General features: G+C 36.3%; 1 protein-coding gene across 2 annotated transcripts in view; it reads left to right on the top strand.

The window, feature by feature from the left end:
- STK33 (serine/threonine kinase 33) overlaps nucleotides 1-20,121 on the top strand; it is a 147,238-nt gene that overhangs the window by 53,091 nt on the left and 74,026 nt on the right. Inside the window, exon 1 of one of the 2 annotated variants that reach the window (XM_038568977.1) lies at nucleotides 19,893-19,992. The exons of the other annotated variant lie outside the window; for it this stretch is intronic. The gene's annotated coding sequence lies outside the window, so the exon portion shown is untranslated. Of the gene's footprint in view, nucleotides 1-19,892; nucleotides 19,993-20,121 lie in introns of those variants that run through there. 2 annotated transcript variants of the gene reach the window in all.

Here is a 20,121-nt window from a genome sequence, read left to right as displayed (position 1 = left end):
AAAGGATTAACTTTTTCTGTGTTTCCACAGTATCAACCTCTACTGAGCATTTAATTATTCTGCCTTGTGTTACAGTTAGTTGGTCACATATCCAGATTGGCATTTTTCAATACCATTTTGGTCAGACTTGGGGCCAAGACCATTCCTGGGTAGTGAAATCAATTTAGTGGAGTGGTGATAGGGTGTTGAGACAAGAATTTTTTTTTTGTTGTTGTTGGGAATAGAATAGATAGGAATAGCAAATAAGGTGTATTATAAATACTAAGGATATTTTTTTCCTAATGATATTTTTTATGAAACATTTATTTCAGTATATGTATATATGTATGTAAAAATGTATTTGTTATTGTGGATAAGGTAAAACCTTTCTGAAAAAATTCTTGACTAGACTGAAAAATTCTTGTATTAGGAGTCTGATTGATCTTTGCATTCAATTAATTTTATATTATGAGTACTCACTAAATGCTCCTGGAATGTTTATGGTATTTGTCCCAGTAGTCACTGTGTTAACAAAGAAGAAGGACTTGTTTACTCACTCAATTTCTGATTTGGCTTTTATGAATGTAGAGATTTTATATCAGGAGTGCCTTTAAGTCTACCACCTGTTAGTCTCCTTTAGTTAAAGGAGTTTGACAAGGGTATATACTGTCTTTCCTCCTTTACCTTTAGCACAGGACTCATCAAAGAATCTTTGCTGGGGCATAATGTGAGGGGTGTGGTCATGACTTAGACTCATTTCCCCTTCTATCATCCCACAACATGTACTGAGTGCATACAATTGATCAGGCATTAGTGTAAGCACTTTACATGTATTAATTTATTTACTTATAGTAACCCTATGGAAGGTGCTTTGTTATCCTCAATTTCATGATGAGAAAATTAAAGCTTAGAAGTAGATTGAATAGATTAAAATCACAGATTTGTAAGTGGCTGAGATTTGAATCTAGGCAATCTGTGGGTGTAATGGAAAGAATCTAGCACTGTTGCAGGGCAGAGAACTCGGCTAGCGCACTAGTTGGCTCGGAGATTTCTCAGTCAAGACTGTTGGGGCAAGGCTGCTAGACAAAAGGCCTCAGAGGGTTTGTTTGTTTCCTTCTTGGTATGACTGGGCTCTGAAATTATGTAAAGTGAAAGATAGACTGAAGTCTCGCTTTTCTTTTCTTTTTTTTTTAAAGTTGTCTCTTCAGTTAATATTTTGAGGCTTTGTGGACAGACTTTGAGATAGGTAGCAGATGCCTTGCCATGTGAGACAAATCCATATTTAGTGTGCTCCTCCAATTTACTTAAGTTAATTGGCAAATTTTCAGGGACAACTTAATTTTTTTAAATTTAAATATAATTTGCATACTATCAAAGTTACTACTTTGAAGTGTGTAACTCCAAGGTTGTACAATCATCACTACCTTCTAACTTGAGAACATTTCTTCTCCCAAAAAAGAAACCCTGTAAATTAGTAGCCATGTCCCTTTTGCCCCTTCCCTCCAGCCTCTGTTGTATACAAACTTACTTTCTGTCTTTATGGATTTGCTTATTCTGGACACTTCTTAGCAATAGAATCATACAGTATGTGGCCTTTCATCTGGCTTCTTTTACTTATCATGGTATTTTCAAAGTTAATTCACATTGTATATATATCAGTGGCCAAATAATATTCTAATACACATGCCACATTTTGTTTATCCATTTATTGGTTGCTGAAAATTTAGATTATTTCCAACTTTTTGGCTACTGTAAATAATGCTTCCATGTTCATTTATGTGTAAGTTTTTGTGTGAATATATGTTTTCAATTCTCTTAGGTCTATACCTAGACATTACTGGGTCATATAGTAACTTTATGTTTAACTTTTTGAGGAACTGCCAAATTGTTTTCCAAAACAGCCACACCATTTTATGTTCCCACTGGCAATGTATGGATGGGAGTTCTAAGTTCCAATTACTACACAACCTCCCCCACACTTATTACTTTTTGTTTTTGTTTGTTTGTTTTACTGTAGCCATCCCTGGTGAGTGTGAAGTGATGTCTCATCATGGTTTTGATTTATATTACTATAATGACTAAAGAAATTATGCTTATGTTCATTTGTTTATTGGCATTTGTATATCTTCTTTGGAGAAATTTTTATGCAAATCCTTTGTCCACTTTTTTTTTTTTAAGATTTTATTTAAGAGAGAGAGAGCATGGGGGGAAGGGAGGAGGAGCAGAGGGAGAGGGACAAGCAGACTCTGTGCTGAGCATGGAGCCTGATGCAAGGCTGGATCCCAGGACCCTGAGATCATGACCTGAGTGGAGATCAGAAGTCAGACACTTAACTGATTGAGTCACCTAGACTCCCCTGTCCACTTTTGGTTGGGTTGTCTTTTTATTCTCAAATTGTAAGAATTCTTTATATATTCTGGATATTAGATTTTCACTAGCTATATGATTTGCAAATAGTTCCTCCAAGTCTGTGGGTCATTTTTTCACTTCCTAGATAATGCCCTTTGAATTAAAAGTGTTTTTAATTTTTATGAAATTCAACTATTTTTTATTTTGGTTGCTTGTGCTTTAGGTATCATGTCTAAGAAACTGTTGCCTAATCCAAGGTCACAGAAATTTATTATCACTGTGTTTTCTTCTAAGTGTTTTACAGTTTTAGCTCTTACATTTAGGTTTTTGATCTCTTTTGAGTTAATTTTGTATGTAGTGTGATGTAAGTGTCCACATTTATTCTTTTGTGCATAGAGTACCATTTATTGAGAAGACTGTTCTTTCCCCATTGAATTATCTTAGTACCCTTGTCAAAAATGACTCAATTACAGATGTATAAGTTTATTTCTGGACTCTCAATTAAATTCTACTGATTTATATGTTTATTGTAGGCCAGTAACACACTATTTTGTTTAGTGTAGTATAAAAATAAGCTTTGAAATTTTGAAGTACAAATCCTCCAACTTTGCTCTTTATTTTCAAAATTGTTTTAGCTGTTCTGGATCCCTTGAATTTACATATGAATTTTAGGATTGTCAATTTCTGCAAAATTGGATGATGGAATTTTGATATTGAACTGTAGATAAATTTGGAGAATACTCCATGTTAATATTAATAGGTCTTCTGAAACATGAAGACAAAGCTTATTTTCATTTGTTTCTTTAATTTTAACAGTTTTTATAGTTTTTAGTATACAAGTTTTGTATTTATTTTGTCACTCTTGTTTTTTTTTTTAATTTTTTAAATTCATTTATGATAGTCACACACACAGAGAGAGAGAGAGAGAGAGAGGCAGAGACATAGGCAGAGGGAGAAGCAGGCTCCATGCATTGGGAGCCGGACGTGGGATTCCATCCTGCGTCTCCAGGATCGCGCCCTGGGCCAAAGGCAGGCGCCAAACCGCTGCGCCACCCAGGGATCCCGTCACTCTTGTTTTTTGATTCTATTAGATTGAATTGCTTTCTTAAGTTCATTTTCAGATTGTTCATTACTGGTGTATAGAAATACAACTGATTTTTGTATATTAATCTTGTATCCCGCAACCTTTCTGAGCTTGTTTTTTAGCATGTGGGTATGTGTATTCCTTTAGGATTTTCTTTCTTTTTTTTTTTTTAAGATTTTATTTCTTTATTCATGAAGGACACACACACACACACACACAGAGAAAGAGAGAGAGAGAGGCAGAGAGGCAGAGAGGCAGAGGGAGAAGCAGGCTCCATGCAGGGAGCCTGACATGGGACTTGATCCTGGGACTCCAGGATCACGCCCTGGGCTGAAGGCAGGTGCTAAACTGCTGAGCCACCCAGGGATTCCCCCTTTAGGATTTTCTATTTCTAGGATCATGTCATTGCAAATAGGGATAATTTCATACTTCTTCCATTCTAATTTGATGCTTTTAATTTTATTTTCAAATTTAATGGTAGAATCCAGGCTAGAACTTTTAGCGCAATGTTAAATTGAAGTGATGAGAGCAGATAGCTTGTCATATTCCTGATCTTAGGGAGAAAGCCTTCAGTCTTTTACCATTAAATATGATGTTAGCTATGGATATTTTGTAGATGCCTTTTGTCAGTTTGAGGAAATTCCCTTCTATTGCTAGTTTGTTGAGTGCTTTTATTATAGAAGATGTTGGATTTTGTCAAATATTTTTTCTGTATTGAGATGATTGTATGTTTATTTTTCCTATGTTCTACTAATATAGTGCATTACATTGGTATTAAATGCAGAAACAACCTTGTGTTCCTAGGATGTCTCCCTTTGTCATATTGTGTAAGCCTTTTTATATGCTTCTAGATTGATTGTTTTGCTAGTATTTGCTGCTAGTCATTTTGTTGAGGATATTTGAATTTATAGTAACTCATAAGGAATATTGAGCTGTAGTAGTAGTACTACTACTAGTAGTAGTTAGTAATTAGTAATAGTAGTAGTAAGGGTGTGGTGTGTATATGTGTGTGGGTTTGATATCCATGTAATACTGGCCTCAGAGTAGTCACTTCATTTTTGAAGGATAGTGTTTGCTGGATTTAGAAACCTTGGTTGACAGGCTCTTTTTTCTTTCAGAAATTTGAATGCGTCATCTCTGTTCCTTCTGATTCCATAGTTTCTGATGAGAATTCAGCTGTTAATCATATTGAACATCCTTTGAATGTGATAAATCATTCCTCTAACCGCTTTCAAGATTCTTTTTGTCTTTTTCTTTTGACAGTTTGATTAATATGTGTCCATGTGTAGATCTTTTTAAAGTTATCCTACTTAGAGTTTTTTGAGCTTGTTGGATATGAAGATTAATGTTTTTCATCATATTTGAAAGTTTTTGGCCATTATTTCTTCAAATATTCTTTTTGCCCCTTTTCTGTTTCTCTTCTTTTTTCTGAGACTCCCATTATGCATATATTGTACATTTGATGGTGTCTTCACAGGTATCTAAGGCTATGTTAATTTTTGTTCATTCTTTTTAGTCATTTTGTTCCTTGGACTAGAAAATCTCAATTAACTTATCTTTGTTTCACTTTTTCTTCCTTCTCTCTGCTCATATCTGCTATTGACCATCTCTAATGAAATATTGATTTTAATTATTATACTTTTCAACTCCAGAATTTGTATTTAAACAAATAGTTTATGCATCTTTTTGATAATCTCTGTTTGGTGAGATATCCTTATACTTTAGTTCCTTAGACATGGTTTCCTTTAGCTCTTTGAACATATTTAAAATAGCTCGTATAGGGACGCCTGGGTGGCTCAGTGGTTGGGCGCCTGCCTTCGGCTCAGGTCGTGATCCTGGGATCTGGAATGGAGTCCCACATTGGACTCCCTGTTGAGGAGCCTGCTTCTCCCTCTGCCTATGTCTCTGCCTCTCTCTCAGTCTGTGTCTCTCATGAATAAATAAATAAATCTTAAAAAAAAATAGCTTGTATAAAGTCTTTGTCCAACATTCTGGCCTCAAGGTCAGCCAGAGATGAGAGCTTAGGGGCTTCTCAGGTCTTTCCTGTGCATAATACAGCCCTATGTGTTTGTGTGGCCTCCTAGGTCCCCAAGAATATGTTGGAGTTTTTCAAATCACTTATGGACATCTTATTTCCCAGCTTTTTGGTTAGCTTTTTGCCTATTATTGCTCCAAATATTAACCACTGCATCAGGCAGCTGTGAAGTTACAAACTTGATTGTAATTGTTTTCAACAAATGCCCTGTGGAAGAAGACACTCTGTGCAAGATGAGCCCTGATTCAGGCCAAGTACAGACTAACTTATAAGTGATGTCTCCTCAGAATCTGTCAGAAAGATCAAGTAGTGAGAATTCCTTGGTAATGAGGATTCAAAAAAGCTCTAGCTCCATCCCACAGCACTTCATTTCACTGCTCTCTCCAGCAACCACTGGGCTGTCCCTGGAATGTAGGCTAGTATTTTGGAAGGCTATTGCAAATATAGAGTGGGGGATGGAACTAAGGGAAGTTAAAATATGACAAAGCTTCCTGTTCTTGCTTATATAAAACTGTTTATTTATTTAAAAGTAAATGTTTCCTGTGTTGTTGGAAGCCTTTGGTTAATTTCCATATCGCTGAAAAAGTTTATTCTAATAATTTTGGTCAGCTTTCTCATTGTTTTTATGCAAGAACAAATTTGGGAGCCCCTAATCTGCCATTTTGCCAACAATACCCCCATACATTACATTTTAAATATAATTTTTTCAGCCCTCATTCTCTCTTGAAAATCTTGAGCCATTTGACTTTTGACCAGTCTTTCCTTCATTAAATACCCTCCTTGCTGCCTCTGTGGACACTCTTTTCCATTGTTTAGTGTACTGTCTTCCCCTGATTATCCTTTAGAAGTTGATGTTCCTGAATGTTCTCTCCTTGGCTCTTTTTAAAATTTTAATTCCAGTGTAGTCAATATACAAAGTTATATTAGTTTTGGATGTACAATATAGTGATTCAGTAATTCCATGTATTACTCAATGCTCATCAAGACAAGTGTACTCTTATTTTTTTCACCTATATCACCCATCCCCCAACAGCATCCCCTCTAGTAACCATCTGTTTGTTCTTTATAGTTAAGAGCCTTGTTTTGCTTTGCCTCCTTTTTTACCCTTTTGTTAATTTGTTTTTGTTTCTTAAATTCCACATTTGAGTGAAATCATATGGTATTTGTCTTTCTCTTACTGGCTTTTTTGCTTAGCATTATACTTTCCAGATCTATCCATATTGTTGCAAATGGCAAGCTTTCATTCTTTTTTTATGGCTAAATAATATCCTATTATATATGGTTAGTTAAAAAACAGTGTAATATTCATTTCAGGTATACAATATAGTGATTCAACACTTCCATACATCACCTGATGCCGATCATCCTCAATAATCATTGCCTATTTAACCTATCCTCCCACTTCCCTCCATTCTGGTAGCCATCAACTTTTTCTTGATAGTTAAGAGTCTGTTTTTTTGGTTTGCCTCTCTTTCTTTCTTTCCCTTTGCTCATTTATTTTGTTCCTTAGATTTTATTTATTTTTTTAAAGTAATCTTTACACGCAATGGGGGTGTAAAAACTCACAACCTTGAGATCAAGAGTTGCATGTGTACCAACTGAGCCAACCAGTCACTCCTGTTTTTTTTCTTAAAGTCCACATATGAGTAAAATCATACGGTCTTTGTCTTTCTCTGACTTTTTTCACTTAGCATAATACTCTCTAGCTCCATCCATGTTGTTGCAAATGACAAGGTTTTGTTCTTTTTTTTTTTTTTTAATTTTTATTTATTTATGATAGTCACAGAGAGAGAGAGAGAGAGAGAGAGAGAGGCAGAGACACAGGCAGAGGGAGAAGCAGGCTCCATGCACCGGGAGCCTGATGTGGGATTCGATCCCGGGTCTCCAGGATCGCGCCCTGGGCCAAAGGCAGGCGCCAAACCGCTACGCCACCCAGGGATCCCGGTTTCGTTCTTTTTATGGTTGAGTAATATTCCATTACACACACACACACACACACCCACATCTTCTTTATCCATTCATTAATTGATGAATACTTGGCTGTTTCCATAATTTGGCTATTGTTGATAATGCTGCTATAAATATCAGGGTGCATGTATCCCTTTGAATTAGTATTTTTGTATTCTTTGGGTAAATACCTAGTAGCGCATTGGATCATAGGATAGTTCCATATTTAACTTTTTGAGCAACCTCCATACTGTTTTCCAGAGTGGCTGCACCAGTTTGCATTCTAACCAATAGTGTAGAAGGGTTCCCTTTTCTCCATATCCTTGCCAACACCTGTTTTCTTGATTTTAGTCATTCTGACTGGTATGAAGTGGTATCTCATTTTAATTTTGATTTGCATGTCCTTGATGATAAGTGAAATTGAGCATCTTTTCATGTGTCTATTTGCCATCTGTATGTCTTTGAAAAAATGTCCATTCAAGTCTTCTGTCCATTTTTAAATTGGATTCTTTGATTTTTGGGTGTTGAGTTTTATAAGTCCTCTATATATTTTGGATACTAACCCTTTATTGGATAGGTCATTTACAATATCAGTAGGTTGCCTTTAGTTTTGTGATTGTTTTCTTTGCTGTGTAGAAGCTTTTTATTTTGATGTAGTCCCAATAGTTCATTTTTGCTTTTGTTTCCCTTACCTTAGGGGATGTATCTAGAAAGATGTTGTTATGGACAATAGGAGAAATTGCTATTTCTGTTTTCTTGTAGGAATTTTATGATTTCAGGTCTCACATTTAGGTCCTTAATCCACCTTGATTTTATTTTTGTGTATGGTATAAGAAAGTGGTCCAGTTTTATTCTTTTGTATGTAGCTATCCATTTTTCCCAATACCATTAGTTGAAAAGACTTTCCCATTGCATATTCTGGCCTCTTGTGGGAGATTAATTTACCATATAATTGTGCATTTATTTCTGGGCTTTCTATTCTATTCCATTGATCTGTATGTCTATTTTGTGCTAGTATCAGACTGTTTTGATTATTATGCCTTTGCAATGTAACTTGAAGTTTGGAGTTGTGTTACATCTAGTTTTGTTTTTCATTTTCAGGGTTGCTTTAGCTATTTGAGATCTTTTGTGGTTCCATACAAATTTTAGGATTGTTTTTTCTAGTTCTGTGGAAAAGGCTGTTGGTATTTTGATAGAGATTGCATTAAATCTGTAGTTTGCTTTAGATAGTATAAACATTTTAACAGTATTTGTTCTTCCAATTCATGAGCATGGAATGTCTTTCTGTTTGTATTGTCTTTGATTTCTTTCACCAATTTTATAGTTTTCCGAGTACATGTTTTTTACCTTTTTTGGTTAGGTATTATTTATAGTGCAGTTGTAAATGGGATTGTTTTCTCAATTTCTCTTTCTGATGCTTCATTTCTAGTGTGTAGAAATGCAGTGGATTTCTATACGTTGATTTTGTATCCTGTGACCTTACTGAATTTATTTATCAGCTCTAGTAGTTTTTTGGAGGAGTCTTTATGGTTTTCTATATAGAGTATCCTGTCATCTGCATCTGAAAGTTTTATTTCTTCCTTATCAATTTGGATGTCTTTTATTTCTTTTTGTTACCTGATTGCTTTGGCTAGGACTTCTAGTACTGCATTGAATAAAAGTGGTGACAGTGGACATCTTTTCTCTTTTCTGATCTTAGGGGAAAAGTTCTCAGTTTTTCCTCATTGAGTATGATGTTAGCTGTGCGTTTTTCCTATAAGGCCTTGATTATGTTGAAGTATATTCCCTCTAAACCTACTTTGTTGAAGGTTTTTTTTTTTTTAAATCATGAATGGATGTTGTATTTTGTCAGTTGCTTTTTGTGCATCTATTGAAATAATCATTTGGTTTTTATCATTTATCTTATTGTTGTGATATATTACATTGATTGATTTGCAAATACTGAACTACCCTTGCATCCTGGGAATAAGTCCCACTTGATTGTAGTTAATGATTTTTAAATGTATTATTGCATTCAGTTTGCTAATACTTTGTTGAGGATTTTTGCATCTATGTTCACCAGAGATATTGGCCTTTTCTCTTTTTTAGTGTCTTTATCTGCTTTTGTTATCAAGGTAATGCTGACCTTACAGAATGAATTTGGAAGTTTTCCTTCCTGTTCTACTTTTTTGGAAAAGTTTAAGAATAATAGGCAGAATCACTTGTAGAACTGTCTGGTCCTGAACTTGTTTGTTGGGATTCTTTTGATTACTGATTCAATCTTGTTGCTGGTGATCAGTCTGTTCAAATTTTCTATTTGTTCCTGCTTAAGTTTTGGTAGGTTTTGTGTTTCTAGGAATATATCCATTTCTTCTAGGTTGTCCACTTTGTTGGCATATAATTTTTCATAGTATTCTCTTACAAGCTCTATTTCTGTGGTGTCAATTGTTATTTCACCACTTTCTTTTCTAATTTTGTTTGAGCACCCCCCACCTCCAAGTGTTTTTAAAGAGTTTGGCTAGAGGTTGTTGATATTTTGAAAGAACCAGCTCCTGGTTTCATTGATCTGTTCCATTTTTCTTCTAGTTTCTATGTAATTTATTTCTGCTCTAATCTTTATTATTTCCTTCCTTCTGCTGGTTTTGGGTTTTGTTTGTTCTTTTTCTAACTTTTTTAGGTGTAAGATTAGGTTATTTGTGATTTTTCTTGCTTTTTGAGGTAGGTCTGTATTGCTATAAACCTCCCTCTTAGAACTGATTTTGCTACATCCCAAAGATAATGAACCATTGTGTTTTCATTTTCATTTGTCTCCATGTAATTTTTTTTATTTATTTGTTTTCTTGGTTGACCCATTAATTGTTTTGTAGCATGTTATTTAACTTCCATGTATTTGTGCTTTCACCACATTTTTTTCTTGTGGTTGATTCTAGTTTCATAGTATTGTGGTCAGAAGAGATACATGTTATGACTTTGGTTTTTTTTAATTTGTTGAGACTTGTGGCTTAATATGTGATCTATTCTGAAGAATTTTCCATGTGCACTTGAAAAAATGTGTAAAAAAAAAAAAGAAAAAAATGTGTATTCTGCTGTTTTAGGATGGAATGTTCTGACTAGATCTGGTCCAGTATGTCATTCAAAGCCATTGTTTCCTTGTTGATTTTCTATTTGATTTGTTCATTGATGTAAGTGGGAGTGTTAAAGTCCCCTATTCTTATTGTATTACTGTTGATTAGTTCCTTTATGTTTGTATTAACTGGTTTATATATTTGGGTGCTCCTTCTTTGTCTTTTGTTATGGTCTTTGTTTTAAAGTCTATTTTGTTCGGTATAAATATTTCTATGCTGGCTTTCTTTTGACAGCTATTTGCATGATAAATGTTTCTCCATTCCATTACTTTCAATCTGCATGTGTCTTTTGGTCTGAAATGAGTCTCTTGTAGATAACACATAGATAGGTCTTGTGTGTTTTTTTTCTTTTTAAGAGTTTGTTTATTTATTTATTTATTTGAGGGAGATAGAGAAAGAGAGAGAGCAAGAAGAGGAGCAGAGGGAGAGGGACAAGTAGACTCCATGCTGAACATGGAGCTCAGTACGGGGTTCAATCTCGTGACCCTGAGGTCATGACCTGAGCTGAAATCAGGAGTTGGTGCTTAACTGACTGAGCCACCCAGGCATCCCAGTAGGTCTTGTTCTTTTAATCCATTTTGTCACCTTATGTCTTTTGATTGGAATGTTTAGCCCATATATATTCAAAGGAATTATTGATAGGTATATATTTAAAGCCATTTTGTTACTTGTTTTGTGGTTGTTTTTATAGTTCTTCTCTGATCCTTTCTTCTCTTGCTCTGTTCTCTCATGGTTTGCTGGCTTTCTTTAATGATATACTTGGATTCCTTTCTCTTTATTTTTAACATATCAATTTTTGTTTTTTGTTTTGTGGTTACCATTAGGTTTATAATATAACATCTTCTGCATATAGAAGTCTATATTAAGTTGATGGTTGCTTAAGTGTCAACCTGTTCTTAGTCCTCTCCCCCCACCCCCATATTTTAGGTATATGGTGTCAAACTTTGCATCCTTTTATTTTGTGAATGCCTTGACTGATTTTTACAGATATGCTTATTTTTACTGCTTTTATGCTTCCTACTTTTCTTCTCTTACTTATAGTCTTTCCTTTCCACTCAGAGAGTCACCTTTAACATTTCTAGTAGGGCTTGTTTAGTGGTCATTAACTGCTTTAGCTTTTGTTTGTCTTGTAAACTCTTTATCTCTCTTTCTATTCTGAAGAATAGCCTTGCTGAGTAGAGTATTCTTGACTGCAGATTTTTTCCTTGCGGCACTTTGAATAAATCATGCCACTTTCTTGTGGCTTGCAACATTTCTGCTGAAAAATCTGCTGAAGCCTTATTGGGTTCCCTGAATATAACTGTCTTTTTTCTTGATGCATTAAAATTTCCTTCTTTATCATTACTTTTGGCATCTTAATTACTATATGTCTTGGTGTAGACCTCCTTGGATTGATTTGAAAGGGGGGGTTATCTCTGTGCTCTCAGGATCTAGATAACTGTTTCCTTCCCCCTGATGAGGGAAGTTTTCAGCTATTACATCTTCACATGAATTTTCTGCCCTTTTTTCTCTTATTCTGGGCTACCTATAATGCAATGTTATTAGCCTTGATGGAATTACTGAGTTTCCTAAGTCTCTTTTCATTTTGTGTAATTTTTTTTTTCTCATCTGCTCAGCTTGATTACTTTCCATTACTGTATCCTTCAGGTCACTAATTTTGTTCTTCTGCTTTCTCTAGCCTGATTTTTATACAATCTAGTGTATTTTTTCCCCATCTAGTATGTTTTAAATTTCATTTCTTGTGTTCTTCATTTCTGATTGGTTCTTTTTTTACCTCTTTGTTAAGGGTCTCACTGATGTCTTCCACTCTTTTCAAGTCCAGTGAGTATCTTTATGATCATTACTTTAAATTCTCTACAGGCATATTATCTTTATCCATTTTACTGTGGTTATGTCCTATTCTTTCATTTGGAAAATATCCCTCTGTTTCCTCACTTTGTCTAACTCTGTGTCTGTTTCTCTGTGTTAGGAAAGTCACCTGCCTCTCCTGCTCTTGAAGATAATGCCTTATGAAGAAGAGGTCTTATAGGGCCCTACAGCTCCATGTTCCTTGCTTATCAGAACCTGGCACTTCAGGAATGTCTCCCATGTGTGTTGTGTGCACCCAGCTGTTGGGTACTGGCTACTTTCCTTTAGGCCAATCATTTGCAGTGGCTCTGTTTGCCTGTTCTGGGCAGTTTTTGGTCCTCAGCTGGGGTAGGATGCACCGTTTTAACAAGATTTGCCTCCATCTTCTGCAGGGCCACTGTCCTCACCGGGACTGAAGCCCCTAAGGTGTGTGGGTTGGGAGATGTGGTATTGGCAAGTTTTGCTTCTCGGGGAGGGGACCCACAGCACCAGGACTGAGGCAAAAGTGACTGGAAAAGGCAGATCTTGGTGTAAGCAGGTTAGGTCGTGAGTTCTATGCCCCACTGCTTCCTGTAGATGGCTGTGTGTTTGTGTTGGGGTGGGTAGGGGAGGGAGATAACACCTGCCAGCCTCTTTGTTCCTAGAGGGATCTCCCTGCAAAAACTGCCCTTTCAGGGCATGCTCTAAGCTGAGTAAATAACGGTCCCTCCTGTATGCCCCAGCCAATTTTCTTCTTTTTTTAAAAAAAATATTTTATTTATTTATTTATTCATGAGAGACACAGAGAGAGATTGAGAGAGGCAGGGATACAGGCAGAGGGAGAAGCAAGCTCCATGCAGGGAGCCTGATGTGGGACTCAATCCCGGGTCTCCAGGATCACACCCTGGGCTGAAGGCGGCGCTAAATTGCTGAGCCACCCAGGCTGCCCCCCAGCCAGTTTTCAAACTGCGGCTTCTATATTGTATCTCCATAGGCTGTTTGTCATGCTGTCTTTTTAAGGGTGGAGACTCAGCTACCTGTCACCTTCTGGCTCTCCCAGAACCAACTTTGCCGATTTTTAAAATTCCAGGCTTTAAGTCCTGCTACTTGTAAGAACTCGTGAAATTTGGCCTCTGTTGCTTTCAAAGCCAAATGTTTTGAGGATTCATCTTCCGTGTCTGAGCTCCCTGTTGTAAGAGTCTTTTTCTTTCCCTTCTTCACACCCTTGGCTCCCTCCCTCCTGTGAGCAGCCATAGTCCTATGTTTATTTAGCTCTCCTCCCCCCATGTCTCCTACCCTCTTTTCTCTAAGAGTTTGTTCTGCCAGTCTTTGGGTCATTTTCTGGGTTAGTTACACTGCTGTGAGTGTTATCTAGTTGCATGTGGGGTATGAGGTGAGCTTAGGGTCCTCCTCTACCATCTTCCCAGCCCCTCTTCCTGCTGTTTTCTGTCCTTGGTTCTCCTGTGTTTTCATTCCACACATCCTTCTTGGGTGATCTCACCTACACCCATGATTTCATGATTTCAGTTTCCTCTTCTATGATGTAAGTCTTAAATCCAAGTTTCTAACCTAGGTTTCTCTTTATTTCTGGACTTATATATATCCACTACCTCCTCAGCATCTCCCTTTCAGTGTCCTAAAGGCAAAACTAATTTAGCATATCCCAAACCAAACTTACCATCTTACTCCAAATCTATTCTTTTTCCTCTCTTTACTATCTCAATAATTTGATCATCATCCACATCAGTATTCAAGGTATTCTTGACTTCTTTCTTTACTTTTGAAGATTTATTTATTTTAGAGAAAGAGAGAGAGACAGAGAGACAGAGAGAGATAGAGAGAGAGCACCAGTGGGGAGAAGGGACAGAGGAAGAGAGAATTTTCAAGCAGACTCACCGGTGAGTGCAGATGCCAATGCAGGGCTCAGTCTCGACTCTGAGATCATGACCTGAGGCAAAATCAAGAGTTGGATGCTTAAATGACTAAGCCACCCAGGTGCCCCATCTTTTCTCTTTCTCTCACTATGGTCATAGCTAATCATTTACCAATTTCTGTCACTCCATTTCCTAAATATCTCCAGAATCTGGCTATTTCCCCCATTCCTTATGCTGCTTTTCTAATTAAGACCACACTTAGGGATGCCTCGAGTGTCTGCCTTCGTCTCAGGGTGATTCTGGGGTCCCAGGATCGAGGCCCACATCAGGCTCCCTGTGAGGAGCCTGCTTCTCCCTCTGCCTATGTCTCTGCTTCTTTCTCTGTCTCTCATGAATAATAAATCTTAAAAAAGCCCCACATTTATATCCTTGCCTAAACTATTATAATACTTTCTTGTGTTTCCATCTCTAGTCTTGTCTTGCCTTTTATACATTTTTCTATACTACAGGAAGAATATGCTTTCTAAAAAGCTCATTTCCTTTTGTCATTCCCTTGCAGGTAAGCAATAGCTAGGAATATAGATTTCATCCCTGCATTCAGGGAACTTGGGTATAGTGAGGGATACAGATAAATAAATGACCATGTACAATTCAGAGTGTGATAGAGCAAGTATAGTACACTAAGGAGATTGGCAGACACTCAAGTGAACTTGACTCAAAATATCAAGAAAATTTGAGAGGAGATGATGTCTGAATTGAGATCTGCAGGAAGAGTAGGAATTATAATGATGAAGGGAAGAATGGGAAAGAGAGTTCCTGGCTGAGAGTGCATGAAGGAGGATGTAAAGAAGGCATAGGATTGTAGGAAATGAAAGAAATTCTGTAGGTTGGAAAACTTTATGTTGAGGAAGTAGTGTAAGATAAGACTGAAAATGTACACCAGGGCCACATCACCCAGGCTTGTTTGTCATGTTAAGGACTCTGTGCTGTTGGGAACCACTGAAGTGATTTTTGTTGGAAGAAACATGAACAGATTTACATATGAGAAAGAGCACCCTGGTTATAGTGGGGGGAATGCTTTGGTTGAGATGGCTGACTTGGAATCAGGGTGACTAGTGAGCAAGCTCTTGTATTAATCCAGGTAAGAGATAATATTGATGTGGGCATTTGGAATGGAGAAAATTGGATGGATTTGAGAATTATTTTGGAAGTAGAATGGACTTGTCATTGTTGAATATGGAGGGAGAGGAAAGAACTGGGGAAAATTTTGTATTATTCAGTTAATTAAATTATCTATTTCAGTAGTTATCCCTTTAGAACATAAAGCTATTATGTATTTATGTAAGTATGTATGTACATTAATTACAAGAAAGTATATGGTGTTTTGTAGGTTTTTTTTAATGACCTACATCTGATGTAGGTCTAAAGATCTAAACTCCCCTAAACAGACTTTACTGTTCATTTGGTAAAAGCTAGTAAATGTAGACCTAGTGCCTGGGTCCATTTATTTCTTCTATGAGCCTAACTTCTTATTTCCTACTGGGATTCATGATTAAAATATCTTACTTCTTCTAGTCAACATTTTTTTTTCTATCCTAAGCATAAAGCTATATGGTTGATTCTATCAGCTTTCCTTAGCTACCTAGCTACATAAGGATATTTCTACTGTGGAATTTGCACTACAAAGCAATTCAAAACTTTTGCATTTTCTGTTTGTAGTGTAGTAGAAGATCTCACTAGGGTAAAAGGACTTGCTGATTTTGGTCACTTTTTGTCAAAAGAATTTATATCTACATGACTAAGTTTGCTATCTGACTAAAAAGCATACTGTGAAATACAGCATTCTTTGAACTTGAAGATCTGTTTAAAAGTTTATCATTTCTTTACTAAGACATGAAAAGAAAATCATTGCTCATTTTTGCAGAAGAGGTTGGAAGCTCATATTTTTGGGCTTTCATATTCTTTTATATGGACTTTGCAAAAATAATAATCTTACAATCACTGTTTCCTGAATTATTTCTAGTATTTGTTAAATTGATATGTGGTTGGATATAGTATTGTTAAACAAAAAGTAGCTTTATTTTAGGAAATAAAGAAAAATTTAATGTTAGTATTACTTTTTATATGTATTATAGAGGACATTTTAAATCTTCATCATAAAAAATTTCTTTTTATTGAAGAGAAAAATTTCTTCTCCCCCAAAAAGAAATCCTCTCTGGTCTCAGCTGCTTTTTAAAATCTTGAACCTGTCAGTGAAATTGTGTAATCTAGTAATAACATGCCTAAGGCTTATTGCCTTTTCTTGGGCAACACAGTATCAGCAAATGATGTGCTCTATCGATTTTAATCACATTGTTTTTACAGTTCCATTGCAAGGTTTTGAAAGCTCACCAAGTAAATAAATCTGTGGCTACAAACACCTCCTTTCTCTGAAAATCTAACCATTTACATATTATTCCTTTTTGATCAGTTGTTAAGATAATCTATAAACTAGTAATACTTTGAGAGAGTATTTGGACTTTGCTGGTCTAAAACATTCTTGATATTCAGCATTGTTTAGAATTTAAAAAATAAAATTCTTATAAAGGTGATATTTGAGTGCCTGTAGCATTCAGAATTTTTTTAAAGATTTTATTTATCCATGAGAGACACACACACAGAGAGGCAGAGACATAGGCAGTGGGAGAAGCAGTCTCCTTGAGGGGAGCCCGATGTGGGACTCGATCCCAGGCCCTGGGATCATGCCCTGAGCCAGAGGCAGACACTCAACCACTGAGCCACCCAAGCATCTCTAGCATTCAGAATTTACATATAACAAGTTGCATATGGGCTACTCCAGCAAGCCACTCACTCAACAACTCAGCTGCACACATCTAGAGCAAGCTCTTGTAATTATATTCTAACTAGCTATGAGCTAATTAGATGACAGTTTGTATCTTGGAACCCATGTAGAACAATATTTGGAGCATTAGACTGAGAGATTGTTACTGACAGATAAAATAATTTTCTGATGCTACCATCCATTGGGTTTTGACAGAGTTTCATAATAATAATAAAAACTTCCATTTATTTAGAGCTTACAAAGTATCAGTATTTACATACATTATATCCTATCCTTATAACAGTTCTGCCTTGTGGGTGTACAGACATCATCTATGTATATGCTTCGCATAAGAGGAAGCTGAGACCAGATGGGTTAAGTCACTGGTGGGGAATTTGAACATTGGTCTAGCAGTAAAGCTTGGGTTCTTTTTCATTACTAAGGGCAAACACATTTCATGTGAACTGTTCTGTACCTGTAAAATGGAACCATTCTGATAAGACTTATGAGATTTTATTTTATTTTTTATTTTTTTAAAAGATTTTATTTATTTATTAGAGATGTGGGCGCGGGGCAGAGACACAGGCAGAGGGAGAAGCAGGCTCCATGCAGGGAGCCTGACGTGGGACTCGATTCTGGGTCTCCAGGATCACGCCCCGGGCCAAAGGCGGTGCTAAACCGCTAAGCCACTGGGGGCTGCCCAGCTTATGATATTTTAATGCTCATAAATTGTTTAGAAATTTGGTAGAATGGTAGAATACCGCTATCTTTTTTTTTTTTTTTTTTGTTCTGATACAGCTTTGTTTGTAATAGTGTTAAGATAGGAGTAGAGGTGTATGTGTGTGTGTGTATGTATGTGGGTGTGTGTATGTGGGTGTGTGGGTTTATGTGTGTATAAAATAAATAATATTTTATGTGGGATTTATAGTGGGAAACTTTCTTTGGTATCTTTTGTTACTTTGGAACTAATTAGAACTATGCCATTACGTTGCAACATTGACTCTAGTGAATTTGTCACTAAATTCTAATTTGTTCATATGGCAGTAGATTTTGATTGATTATACTGGCTGGAGTCTATTCTTTATACTTTGGAGCTTTATAGTTTATATTTTCAGCATACACTGAAAATATATGTGTCCCCTCCACTGCTGATATTTCTGATATGATATACTTACTAGGCAAAGTACTAAGCATTTTATAAGTGTTATCTAATTATTCCTCACAAAAGTCATTTAAGATAGCTAACCACTATTTTTTCCACTTTACATGTGAAAGAACTGAGGAGTAAGTGGTAGAAAGTAGAGTTTGAATTCTGGTCTCTCTCGTTCTAAATTTTTTTGTTTCCCACATGTTACTTCCTTGATCACTCCCTCTTTTTTTTTAATTTTTTTAAAAATATTTATTTATTTATTTATTTATTTATTTATTTATTTATTTATTTATTATTTATGATAGACATAGAGAGAGAGAGAGGCAGAGACACAGGAGGAGGGAGAAGCAGGCTCCATGCCAGGAGCCCAAGGCGGGACTCGATCCCAGGACTCCAGGATCGTGCCCTGGGCCAAAGGCAGGCACCAAGCCACTGAGCCACCCAGGGATCCCCTCATTCCCTCTTTTGTATCACTTTTGTACTTTGTACATATCTATCATTATCTTTATCATAATAATTGTTAGGTCTAGGTCTTGATAATATCTTTATTTCCAGCACTATGTAACAGATATTCAAAAAATGTTTGCTGAATACATACATAGACTATTAGATGACTAGATTCTCAGTTGGCCGGTTCTCCTACTTAGAACTCTGGTGCTCTTTGCTTACTGACCTCTGGTCACTCTTTTGGCCAGACTTACAGAACCCTGGCAATTAAGTACCTTTTAGGTCTTATTTCCCCAACCTTTCCTACCTTGCTGAAATTAATAGCCATGACACATTGATTCCTGAGATAATGATATTCTAAATGCTTTTGTCTGGTTATGAATCTGAGGTTTGCGTGTTGCAGATAAGTGGCTCATCACTAGGAGTGAAGAAAAGATATTCTTCCAAAAAATAAGTATCCTTACTTGAGGTCATTTGGCTAGGGATCCTGAGAAGGTTAACATATTTCATATAATTTGTTTGTTTGACTGTGACATACGTATTTTAATATAAAGGAAAGAATGAGTCAGTTATTGCTGTTTATACTATCTGCCAAATAGAATGATCTTTTGTTGAATATGAGGATCTTAGTAATAATAAGGTTTATTATGACCAAGGCTTATAGTTGTTGGGAACTGGCCTTAGCCACCAGAAACCCTTTGAATTAGGTAATATGGTCCATCCCCCAAATAAACTGTGTGCTTATATCCTTTCAGACTCCTGAAAACCACAGTCTTGAGTAGAACATAAATATGGGAGTACAGTTATAACTTCTTGTCTGATGGGGAACCTTTCAGAAACAGGTGGAAATTTATAGAGGATTGGGTCCAGACTGCTGTGGGGGTTTTGGCATTCTCCAGAAAGAGAGCTTCAACGTAGAGTGAGGGTTTGGTTGTAATGCATTTTTTTGGCCAGGAGACTTCCACCAAGTTTTTCTAATTTTGTTTACATGACAAGCCACTGGTTCTCTTACACTAGGTAACTACATTGGATATTCCATTTAAGACTTTGCTCTAAGACGTTGTCTCCATCAATTAGTAAATCAATCAATAATCCTTTTTTAATGAATACCTTCATTCGGACACAAAATGATGAGGTGAATAGAATGTAGTTCCTACCCTGAAGGGGTTCACACCTAAGAGAGGTAGCCTTTGTTGTTGTTTTCTGTTATCAAATTATTTCTGCAGAAACTTGAAAATAGGGATCATAGAATCTGCTGTTGGTGTTTTGTTGTAGACTGTTTGGAGTTGCTGAGTTTGCAGAGATCTGGCCACAGGAGGAAAATTTCCTGGATACATCTAAATTGTGCTTCCGGTGTTTGAACGTGATCTTGAGGGTCAGAATATCTTTTCTAATATTGTATGAAACATCTGGGTTGGAGCATTATATCATACATTTTCTTAGCTAACTGAATAGTTTCATGGAAAATTGATGGCTTTGGAAAATTCCTCTTTTTTAATACTTA

This window comes from Canis lupus, chromosome 21 (genome assembly GCF_011100685.1).
Source record: "Canis lupus familiaris isolate Mischka breed German Shepherd chromosome 21, alternate assembly UU_Cfam_GSD_1.0, whole genome shotgun sequence".
NCBI lineage: Eukaryota > Metazoa > Chordata > Mammalia > Carnivora > Canidae > Canis > Canis lupus.
The sequence above is the reverse complement of the archived record's forward strand: the minus strand, read 5'-3'. Positions and strand labels throughout refer to the sequence as shown.